At 40.3% G+C, this 12,358-nt stretch overlaps 1 protein-coding gene across 2 annotated transcripts in view; it reads right to left on the minus strand.

Annotated features, from left to right (window-relative positions):
• Positions 1 to 12,358, minus strand: part of nova2 (NOVA alternative splicing regulator 2) — an 82,303-nt gene that overhangs the window by 61,014 nt on the left and 8,931 nt on the right. The gene's annotated exons all lie outside the window — the stretch shown is intronic.

Here is a 12,358-nt window from a genome sequence, read left to right on the forward strand (position 1 = left end):
CCATCAAATCAATTTTCAGACATAAATATTTAGTTTTCCCCACTCCCTTCAGATTGATGCACTCATTTACCCGAGAAAATAAAACAAAACAGAAAAAATGAATAATCACCGTACAAGCTGACCAACAACCGTGCTTCAGTTTGTTCATATACGTTCCGTTTTTGAAACATTTCTGTCCCTTTTATTGGTGGAGTCTCCTCCCTCTGTTCGCTGAGCAGCTGCCTGAGGTAATCAAAGTGAAGTTGAACCAATTCTGAAGAAAAAACATCTTGAGAGGCGGTGATTTGTTATACCTGATTAAATCTCCACAACTTCCTGCATCTGTTCACAATAGTTCTGCACTGACAGGTGTGGATGAAGTGTTTGCCACATTACTATAGAGCCACTACATCTGCTGAGGCGTTTCTATTATGAAATCTGAAGGAAAAACCAAGTGAACTTTTAATGTAATTAAAAAAACAACTTGGGAGATTTCAAAAGTCTTAATTATTTACACAGTGTCAGATCTGATGTATATGTTTTTTATATTTTTAATTTCTCTTAGTCTAACTTTTTTTCTTATTAAATATTTTCTCAAACACTGCATCCTGTGTTTCCTCATGTCGTTACACATTTTGGTGAAAATATTAATAGATTGTGTGCTGAAAGAAAAATACAAAAACAAAAAAAGAATTTTAAGAAAAAGAAAGAGTAAAAAATAAACACAATGAATATAAAAAAAATAGAAATAAAAAAGCCGAAAATACAAAAATATAATTCTTTTATTAGAAATACTTATATAAATATGGTTTGATTGATTGAAAGCAGCGGTTTCAAAAAGAGTCACTCCGTTACTTTTTCACTAAACTACCATTTGTTTCTTAGCACCATAAAATGAAATCTTAAATCTTAAATCAAATTAAATTAAATCTTCTTAACCCCATCAAATTAAATCATAAATCTTAAATTAAATTATATTAAATCTTCTTAGCACCATAAAAGATGTCACACATTAGCATTAGCCTGGGCTAGCATCAGGGTTAGTCTATAAGCAACGCTAGCATACAGATTCGAGAGCATCTTCTACGGTGACCCAGAGGAACACAAAAGTCTACCCACAAATTCAAGTTTAATAAAGCGTAACAGTGACAAACATTGCCTATTTGTGGAAAAACACAACCATTGAGCAACTTTCCCCTCATCAAAACAGTCCATCACAAAATATTGTCCCCTCAGTTGAAGGTTCAGTTTTGTTGTGACTTTTGTTGTGGCTTTAAAATGTGTGTTGTAGCTTTTGACCCTTCTGGGCCACCGCACTCTTCCCACTAATTGACTATTCTTTAGAGACAAACCTGGAAAAAAGCTGCTAATTTCTGGATCAGTTCTCATCCCGATTCGCACAGGTAAACATGGTACAGCCTATTTTGATTTTAATTTAATTCTCACAATGAAAGCATCGGAAATCCAAAGTTTAGGCAGATTTCACCTCATCGTCTGTGATATTTCTCACACAATCCTGTGCTGTGTTCCAGCTGTGCTCCGTACAGATCCACTGAAGTGATGCCAGAGTTTCAAACAAAAACAAAAGCCCTTTAACTAAAAGCTCCTGCGGCCGTCTATTGTGCAACAAATGTTGTATTTACATGTGAATCGAGAACGAGCAGGGTTGCAGGTGTGCTGGATGACTCCATAAAGTTTGACATTTCCAGGCTTGTTTTGGGAATTTGTACATCAAATCATTTCAGTGAAAACACAGCTTCAATATTTATGGTTCACTTTTTTGTTTTGCTTTTTTTTGTTGAAAAATTAAAAACTGAAGCAGCGAAAAGGTTTAAAAAAAAAAAAAAAAGAAAAAAAAGAGTTTTTGATCAATGTGGCTCCATTCAGAGGAAGAAACTCTCTCCTTACAACTTTGTACACTGACGCAGCTTTTTTGGCAGCGGCGGCTGTTTTTGTCCGACAACGCAGTGAGAGGAAGGAGGAAACACCCAACGCTCCCAGAAAATACACGTTGCCACGGCGACAACGTCAACACGCTGCTGCAGCTAATGCTCGTCCTTGCAACCTTTCTGCAAAGCTACACATCAAAACAGCTCTGAGAAGACAGAAATTACATGTATAGTATCCTGTTTATTTTTCAAGTTATGTCATGTCAGTGCTATTGTCTAATGCAAAACTGTGAAATTTAAGAGGAAAACTGTGCATTAGGCTTTTCCAGATTCAAGAATATATATTATCTTTTATAAGGCTGCTAGTGATTAAAAAAAAAACACAACCCAAAAAACAGAACTACATTAAAGTACATTCATGCAAGTTTCAGTCAGACATTCAACACAGTGCCTGAGAAGATAAGAAGATGCATCGTATTGATGTTCCCACTACATGTCAATGTATTTCATGTTGTCATTTATTTTATTTTACAATACTTTCATCATTTTTTTCTCTTCTTCATTATCTATATTGTATTTTTCGTCTCTATTCCAGCTGTAAAGGAAATACTCAATATCATTCAATTTGATGCAGTAGATTTCATTACCTCTTTTTCTCTGTGTGTAAACTTTAAGTAGCTTTAAGCAAAGGAATGGACTGTTTTTTGATTTTTATTTACTGTGTTCTGTTTATTCTGTCTGAGAAATGTAGTTAAGAGTCGATATTTAAACAGTCGATGTAATAAAATGGTTGTAAAGTAACAAACGTGGTTAAGAGGTATCTCACGCTTCAAACAGTTTTTGAGAAACTTTGCTTTGAAACACCAGAATTCACCTTCAAACAAGCTTTTTGGTGTGGTGTCTCTTTAAACGGGCCCCGAATCCCACTATCATTCTTCATATTTGATAATCCAGGCCACGAAACCTCAGGAGGCGGATTAAAATAGGATTATTGTGACTTTCTCACAGGAGCTGGGAGCCTCGCAGCTCTGCCGGTCTTTTGTCTGTTACTCAGGCGAACGGCTGCAGAGGCCAAAGTGAAATATTCATCTGAACTTTTTTATTTCGTCTTGATATAACAGCATGTGGCGTCTCTGGACGTTGCGGCCTGTCAGTGCGGCGATGCGAGACGTCAGCAGTGCCACGTTGTTACGCTTAATGCTGCATTCAGAGCCTCCAATAGTGTTTCTCTCATAAGTTAGGGAATTTCCATGAGAACATCTTTAAGCTAAAAGTTTTTTCAGTACATTTGACTGAAGTCGGAGTCATTCTGGAGCTTTTCCAAGGTCACTTGAAGGTTACCTTCTGGCTCCTTATAGCTCACGAGGCCGGATTTCTGAACAGGAAAATAAGAGAGTCTCCTGATTTACAAAGCAGGCACAATCAGACACAAGATTTGTTATCCTGTGGATAATTATACACAAGTGTAATTTAATGAGTTTTATTCGCTCATAAAGCACCTGTCGCACGCAACAGCAGGAGGATCGGCCCGGAGTTTGATGAGTAGAGTCTTTCTGAAGAAGCTCTTGCTCGTCTCCGGCCTTTAAAAGAGCATTCAAAGTAACGGGAGAGGAGGAAAATGTACAATCGTGCCAGAAGAATTCACGCTTTGATCATCAAGCAGTGACTCAAACTCTGGGGAGTTACGCAATCCCTACCTAATGCTTTTAGCACCCGTCACAGGTGTTTTCACCAATTGTGGACTTTTTTTTTTCTCGCAGCTGTGTGATTCTGCATTCGGTCAGAGATGCCCAACAGTTTAACCACAAGCTCATTCCTTTATTTACATTGACCTGCTGGATTTTTTTTTTTTTTTCACTCACTTTGCATTATTTGAAGGCCAAGACTTTGATTTGATCTCCAAGTTTCCCAGTCGTGGGGATTCTGTGTTGACAGTTTGCAGATAGTTACTGTAACTCAATATTGTACTATTGTGGAATATTGCGGCTCAGCTGCTGACAACACAGTGTTTCCATACAGCACTCTGTAAAAGCTGCGGATTAGAACATGGGTTCAACGCGGACGGCTGTAAATCTTAATTGACTGTGGTTAACTGATGGAGAGAAATTCATTATTTGCAGATTTTCCCAAAGACTGAAAAATATATCTTTATGTTTTTTGTGTGTTTCTCTTGTATTTGCTCAAATCTACTTCAGGGATGAACTAAACATGTGGAGAGCTCATTTGGAAGAAAACATAGTGAGGGGAAGTGTATTTTTTTTTAATATTTGTTACAACCGACTCAGAGGGTAAAGAACTGGAAGTGTGTCAGAGTGGAGGTAACGGACGGGAAAGTAAACCGATACACCGTAGTGCTCATGAGCAGTGCCAGAAATGAGCAATAAATGCTCAATTCTACTTGTGTGCATTATTATGTGCTACCGAGATGAAACTGAGTCATTTTCAACTGGCTGAGCAATGTGAATACTCTCCATGTGCTTTTTTTTTTTTTTCCTATTTGTAATCCTGTTTTGGTTTTGAGGCTCCGGTTTGTTGTTACTTATTTGCTGCTCCCATTCGCTGACCATTAATGTCACAACAAATCTGTGTGAAAACCATTCTGTCCACTTTGCTGCTGCCACACTTCAATTTCCCACTTGTGGAAACAATAAACGTTTATCTAATCTTAATCTGTTTCTTGTTTCAGAAAAGTCATGTCTAAATGGAAATGGGAGAAGGACGGCTTTTAAATGAATAGTCCAAATGTTCCAGATGTTTACAGTTTACTGGACCTCAAACTGGATGAATCTAAAGTTCTGATCCTCATCTTCACTGTTTTATATACACACGGTGATGAGACTGACAGAGGAACCCAGGCGTGCTCAGGTGGAACACGATGGCCTCTCCTAACCACCGTGCAGCCCTGAATCAAACATGGAGCAGTTTTGTCGGGATCAGCTGGTGAAAACTTCCCACACCCTCCAAAAAACGAAAAAAAAAACACCGCGTTGCCACAACAATGGCAGAAGGTTTATTTCTTGTTACTGAAACTAAAACACGTTGTGATATTGCACACAGCATTTTTCCTCAAGTGAGGTTTGTTTTTCTGTCAACACTGCAAAAATCTAAGAAAATAACTCATCCCTCTTTCTGTTTCTTTTTTTTTCCCTCATGACCAAACCCCGGTGCCGTTCCTCTCGGCGATCTGCACACTTGGGGCGAGGGCCGGCGGTGTTGCTGGGTGGGCTCGGCTCTCGGCCCTCACACTCCTCAGCCAAGCCGAAGCAGGAAACCCGACCCTCGCCGGCCCTCCCTGGGCTCGGCGAGTGATGAAACACAAACTGCAAGGCGGCTCGCACATGGGTGAGAAGAGGAGGAAAAACCATCCTAACCTCAGTTTACCTTCCCCGCTGACACGGCCAATAATATTCCGGCCCGGCGTTAATCTGATTTCCCTCAAGTGCATTACGAAGCCCGGCGGCGTCTCACTGTGATTCTCTGCTAAATTAAGAGGGTCTCCCCCCCAAAAAAAGGCTGTAAAATAACCACGTGATAATGACCCTCTCCTCAATCCTCGCTGGGATAAAAGCTTCGGCATGCCGCGTATTAAGTTTTCAACTAGTTTGCACGAGGCTTCTGGGTCATGTTTGATTGAACCACAAGATGTTGGGTCATTCTGTCACTCGTAGCGTCGCCTGGCCAACTTTTTCTCATTGATCTGCACATTATTTCTCTTTTGATCGTGATCTTTTTAATCCTAAAGGCTCATTTATGCTCCATATGTCTGCACTCTGCTTCCAGAGGAGGGGCAATTGAGGGTGGAAGTGACTATATCTGGTAACTTCTGCCTCTCTTTGTGTTTCCTTCAAAATAAAATAAAACAATGTTAGGAAATACAGAAAAGGTGAACAAAAACAAAATAGTATCTCATTTTTTTTAGTTTGTAGTGTTTCTCCACAGTTGTTGGCACGTTTGCATGAGAAAAGAATCTTCATGCTCTTTGATTGATGCATTCATCTGTGAAGTATTAAATAAAAAGTTCCATTTGCACACGTTTTAGTGGTGGAACGTCTTAACGTGTTCGAGGTTTTTAACAGCCTCACAAACCACCGCTGCCTCCGACTCGGCCTTTTTCTCAAGAACAACTTCAGCACCACCTTCATGTGAGTTCACAGCCAGACTGAAGGAAGATACAAGCACACAGTGTTTCTACACACTGAGCATGAATGAGCCTGAATATTGGAATCCAATTGGACGTTAATAAACTGCAGCAGCTGGACCATTAAAGCAGCAAACCTGCAAATATTCCACAACATTGAAGATGTTTGTTAATTCACTGATTCATATGTTGTGAAGGCATCTCAGCAGGTTTGTTCAGCGACGGTTTTACATTTAGTGACAATGGGAAAGATTCAGTTGAAATTTGGACGATTGTTCAAAAACGGTGTTGAGAATCGCTGAAAATGATGATTTTGGGGGGGAAAAAACAACCACAACAAAAACAATGAGGTTTTGGAAATGCTCTGGTCTCAGTCTCAGAATAAAAAGGAAAATCTGCATTATTCCTGAAATGTACAGTCCTGCACTACCGTCATAGTAAATAGTTCTGCACGTGTGTTGATCGACGACAAGATGTTATTGAGCATAATATTGAGTATTTCTGGGATTTCAGGATGTGAACTGCTGAACAAGCTACTACAACACACCAATATTAAGAGGAAACGTTAACTTTCATTAATACGAGATAAGTAAGCTTCATTATACGCTTTAATTAGTACTGATTTATTTTTGAACGTATCTGATGATAGACGCGTCTTTAAACTTGAACATTTCTGTCCTTGTTGTTTTATTCTGGCGGTTTCGTCTTGGGAGGAAAGTCAGGCGAGGGGGGGAAACGCCAGCAGCAGTGACTGACTGAGAGAACTTGCTCTCAGATTTTAACAACGCTCACAGCGGCACTTTGTTCTCCGGCTCCAGAAAACGTCACATGACCTGAAACTGTCTGTCTTTTGTTTTCTCCTACTTACCTTTCTGTTCATCCTCTCCTCCCCCCCCTTCCCTCCTTCCTTCCTTCCTTCCTTCCTTCCTTCCTCCCTTCCTCCCTTCCTTCCTTCCTTCTCAATCTAAGTCATCTCCCATTTTCTCTGCAGTGACCCACTTTGAGTAGGAAGCCTTGGACTGACCTGCTTTAGATGGAGGCTATCTAATTATAACCGGCCTGTATTAATAAGGCAGGGGAATTGGTAAATATGAAACACACACACACACACACACACACACACACACACACACACACACACACACACACACACACACACACACACACACACACACACACGCACACACGCACACAGATAGAGCCGTCACGCTCGGAGACGCCTCCTCCGCCAGCAGGTCGTTTTCTGACGTCTCGTAAACAAGCATCCACACACCTTGTTGACGTGACTCACTGCGTACATAAGAGGATGTAATGAGTGACTCACGCTCGTCGCTTGTAATCTGTTGCATGGCAACGCTTGTGCACGTTACCATGGCGAGCATTAAAAAGTATATTTTTTAAATGCGGCGCAGGACGAGACGCTCAGGATTCAACTTCAAAGAGTGAAAACTTAAAGATTCTCCAAAAGTGCATGATGACAAACAGTTAATAACTGAGATGAGGATTTCAGGTGCGCTGCGCTGCGCTGATAAAGGAAACAGCAGATCTCCAGCCTCCTCTTCGTCGTCCACTCTCAGGGTTTTTTTAGGTGAGTTACGCAACACAGCCCGGATCACATTTGAAATAAGCCTTTAGCAGCTTTGACAACTGCCATGACTCAATTTTCTGAAATACCAACGTCCATATTAAAAGCCACGCTGCACAATCTGCCTCCTCCTCCTCTTCCTCCTCCTCTTCCTCCTCCCACCCTGCAGCACGGTTTACAAGCTTTTCGTCAACATCTCTCAACTTTTATCAAATGCATCTACTGATAAGAAATACAAGTCTTTAGAAATGTCTGTTTCTTTTTTGACGCTCGTCGACTGCGTGACATTCGGGAGCCTCTTTTACCCTCCAGCAGCTCCGATGAGCCACAACAGCAGATTGCAGGAGATTTCACGTATGTGACACGTGTTTGCGCTCATGCTGGAATCAAGGTTGGCGGTCACTTCAAATAAACGCAACTTTGATTGTTAAGGGAATCAAAACACTACTCTGATTGGTCGTACATTACTGGTTTTAGAAAGCAAAGTTACAAAAGTGTACTTTCGTCGATTACTTTTCCTCGCTACGTTTAAGGAATATTTGTTTTTAATATTTGTTTGAATATTGTTCTTTTTCATAATCGATATTAAACTGACTCCTCCTGTTTTCAAAATGACCACACTTCTTCACGCTGAAGTTATTTAAATTAATCATGGTTGAAACTAAAGTTTTCTGTTTCTATATCAATAATAAAAAAAAATATTTTGACAATAAAGGTTTTGGATATAATTATTCATATCTCACATAAAGTTGAACAAGGTCAGTATTTTTCTCATTGAGAAATTAGTGTAATATTTAAGTCTATATAAAATCCCGATCTGTGCTCTGTGACCTCTTTTAGCCTATTTCACTATTTATAGCCACTGTGCGTTTCTTAATGGTTACAACAGTTTTAGCAATACGAGCATTTTTTCCCTTTTGTCCCATTTGTTTTTTTCTCAATTTCCCATCTATTCATTCATCTCTCCATCTATTCACCATTTCTATTCATCCTGGCTGTTTCAGCTCTTTTATCCTGGAGATTAGCCCATATTTGAACGTCAGTGTGGAATTCACCTATGAAATGTTTAGATCTTCAAAAACTGGCTTAATCTGCTTTAATTTCTTCTCTCTATATAAGGATGTGACGGATTGACTCTAGCATGCATGCTATCAAGCCGTCAGGTTGACACTCTGTAAGCCACACAGGTTTATCCATGCAAACTACACATTCTATCCTAAAAGATTATTTTTGCCACATTTTTTTTCCATTTCCAAACCTCTTCTATCTACCTGTCATGGCCACAAATGGTAATTATATGTAATTATAGCCCCGCGCTCCCTTCACCATGTCATCCCCCCCCCCCCCCCCCCCCCCCCCCCGGGGGACAGGTGATGCTCCTGCGTGCTGATCCGTCCAAACATAATAAGCAGCTGCAGGCTCTTGCCGTCATGTCTGACCCGTCAGTGTCAACGCTGACCTGGAAATCCAATAGAGGTCACGTATCTCTCACCCACACGTTATCCCCCCTCACAGCTCAGCAAATTAAAAAGTGCTGGTGTGAAAAAAAGAAAAAAAAAAGAGATGAAGAAAAAAAAGCTTGTGGGCGTTTGAGCAAACTGTCTCAGGTTGACCTGCAAAGTTTTATGGAAAAAAGTTCTGTTTTCCTCTACAGATACAAGAAAAGAAAACTAACTAACACGTCGGGAAATGTAGACTGAGACTGAAATATCATTTAAAATGATGTGCCAGTATATTAGATTGTATGTTCGCTGAAGTTACATCCGTGGGAGGAAGATGCTCTATAACCTGGATGTTAGGAGGAAGATGCTCTATAATCTGATTTTAGGAGGAAGATGCTCTATAATCTGATTTTAGGAGGAAGATGCTCTATAATCTGATCTTAGGAGGAAGATGCTCTATAACCTGGATGTTAGGAGGAAGATGCTCTATAACCTGGATTTTAGGAGGAAGATGCTCTATAACCTGGGTGTTAGGAGGAAGATGCTCTATAACCTGGGTGTTAGGAGGAAGATGCTCTATAACCTGGGTGTTAGGAGGAAGATGCTCTATAACCTGGGTGTTAGGAGGAAGATGCTCTATCATCTGAAGAAAGAAAACAGCTGAGATAAACTACCAAAATGCAGACAGTCCTTAGCAATGGAATCTAACACGTATCAATGCAGCGCCTGTTGAGACAATTCTAAGCAAAGATCCGTCATGCTCCAGCCGATAGGAGTGTGTGAGTTCACAATTAATGAGGTGCTCCTCTTACGTCAAAAACAGGAGTTTATTGGAAAAGTAAGAAAAGCTTCAGGTGTCTCCTTCACAGTACCAACCGGCAACCATAGGTTTAAAAAAAAAAAAACACTTCCTGCCACTCGTATGGTGAATTTCTCTGATGAAACCACCTCAGCAGTGAGCTGAATGGGAACATCAGCACGATGTCGGGCTCATTGTTCAATGCAACTACTTTCTACCATTATTTGATATGATGATTCGCCCCCCCCCCCCCCCCCCCCCCCCATGTTCACGCTGACAGCATAATGAGCATGTAAACTTTCAGTCCAAATAAGAACTAGACAAACACCATAATTACAGCAGTGCTGCTTGTTACTGATTAGTTCTCACTGTTTTATCTGTCAGAAAGTATCATTGTTACTGGGGAGACGTTTGGTGGTTCTGGAAATGGTGGCAATGTAACGTTGCATTCATGATCAAGTGGGAATTTCTGACTTTATGGGGGGGGATCAATACATATCATTTAGTTGGTTTTTTCACAAGGAAAACTATATGCGTAGATAAAAATATTACATTTGACTCTATTTCAGATAAAACATTAATAAATTATAAAATCAGTTTTCATAAAAACTGATTTATAAGCATGTAGCAGACTGCGCTCTAACAGAGAGTGCCCCTTGTTAATCATGCAGAAGTAGTGTGAAGTAAAATGCTTTAAAAGATGTATTTTGACACATTTCAACATCATAACAGTTGTGGATGTAAATATCAGTCAAGCAACAGACACTAACAGGGCTGCACATATTGCAAGTGTATCATCGTTGTTTTATTTGCAGTCAAATGAATGCAATAAATAATGTTTCCATGCATGTTGACATATTTGGCCAATCAGACGAAGAGCACCGGATTGTGATGAGAACGGTTAATTGAAGTATCTTTAACAGCTCTTGTTAATTGGTTGATTTCTTATTTTTGCCATTTTTTTCTGTTATTTCCAGTCATTCACATTTTTATTTACATTATCATACCTTGATTTTGTAGAATTAAAGCTGCCTTGTTTTAGCTGACAACAAACAAGCCAGAAGTCACGTAAATCAAGTAGAAATTACTTAAAGAAACAAAACAATACATGTTCTGCTTCTGAAGTAATTCTAAGTCATAACTCGCCCAGCCAATGTCATGCATCCCTGCTAATAAAGTCTGTATTTTTATGCTTGTTGTGTAATATTTCAAGCTGGAAAGTTTCCAGTGGTCACAGAAAACTACAACAATCCCACAATGTAAACACAAACAGTAACACGTAATCCAAAATACAGATTTAAAGGGGTCACAATATGCAAAATGCTTCTTGTTTTCACTCCTCTCTGCGTTCACACACAAATCCCTGCAGCTCCAACTCACACAGGAAGTGCCCATATTTATCCTTGTGCACGTCAAAAGGATTCCAGAAACAATATAGATTTTTCTGAGTAACATATAGAAAGCGTGTCTTTGAGAAAGTCTGTAGTGAACTGACTGTGAGGGTCACGGTCTGATATTTAAAACAAGGATTAGACACAAGTGTCAAAGTGATACCAGGATTCATCAAATGGTGCAAAAACTACTGGACGTCCTCGCCGGAGCGTCTTTGGCTCCATACGAGAAGACTGTGCTTCCAATAAATGACAAACCTTCTCCACAACAATGTAACTGGATGAGTAAACAGTCCAATCGGTTGCTAAGACCCCCGCAGACCCCCCCCCAGGCCCAGAATAGGCTCCCGATGCCGGGGGATTGGTGGGCTCAAATCCTGGGATCTGGTGTCTGCGGGCCAGCGGAGTGTCAGCGAAGGCTACGTGTGGCACTCCCAAACACTGGGAGTCCCACGTCACCTCAGCAGAGACGAAACCCCCCCCCCCCCCCCAGTTTTGAAATGAAATGAAATCTTTAGTCCTCCAGAGCCCACATCAGATAATCCACGTGAAGAAGGAAAAAAAACAAACCCAAAAGCATTTGACTGTCACAGTCACGTCCGGGGCTGTGCAAAAAAAAAAAAAAAAAATTTAAATAGCTCATGGCTGTGCAGAAAGCTGAAGATGACTGTAGCTGGTGGAAAACCACTGCTGGCAATCAGCGTTTCTACACTGAGTTTAAATTCATGCTTTATTTACTTACTTTCAATTCACACTCATGCGTCACAAGCACATCTCAGCTCGGACGTCACAGCCGTGGTATTGAGAGCGATCCATTGTGACCGTGGAACCGATCAGTAAACTTACTGACTTGAAATGTGTAAAAATATGTTTGTATTTGTATAGGTTTGTTTTGTGTACTAATCTTAGTGTTAATGTCCATCTGGCGATCAACCTGCCTGTTTTCTTGTCCTTTTGTTGTTGCATGTGGGCTCCTGAAAACCTGAATTTCCCTCAGGATTAATAAAGTGTCCCTCCGTCCATCTGTCCGTCCATCCATCCATGTTAAACAGCTCATTTAAAACAACGTGCTTCTTTAATAGTTCTCTGCCAGGTTACAGAGATCCAAATGCATGTATTCATTGCTATTTAGTGC

Source organism: Blennius ocellaris (assembly GCF_963422515.1).
Source record: "Blennius ocellaris genome assembly, chromosome: 2".
NCBI classification, from domain to species: domain Eukaryota; kingdom Metazoa; phylum Chordata; class Actinopteri; order Blenniiformes; family Blenniidae; genus Blennius; species Blennius ocellaris.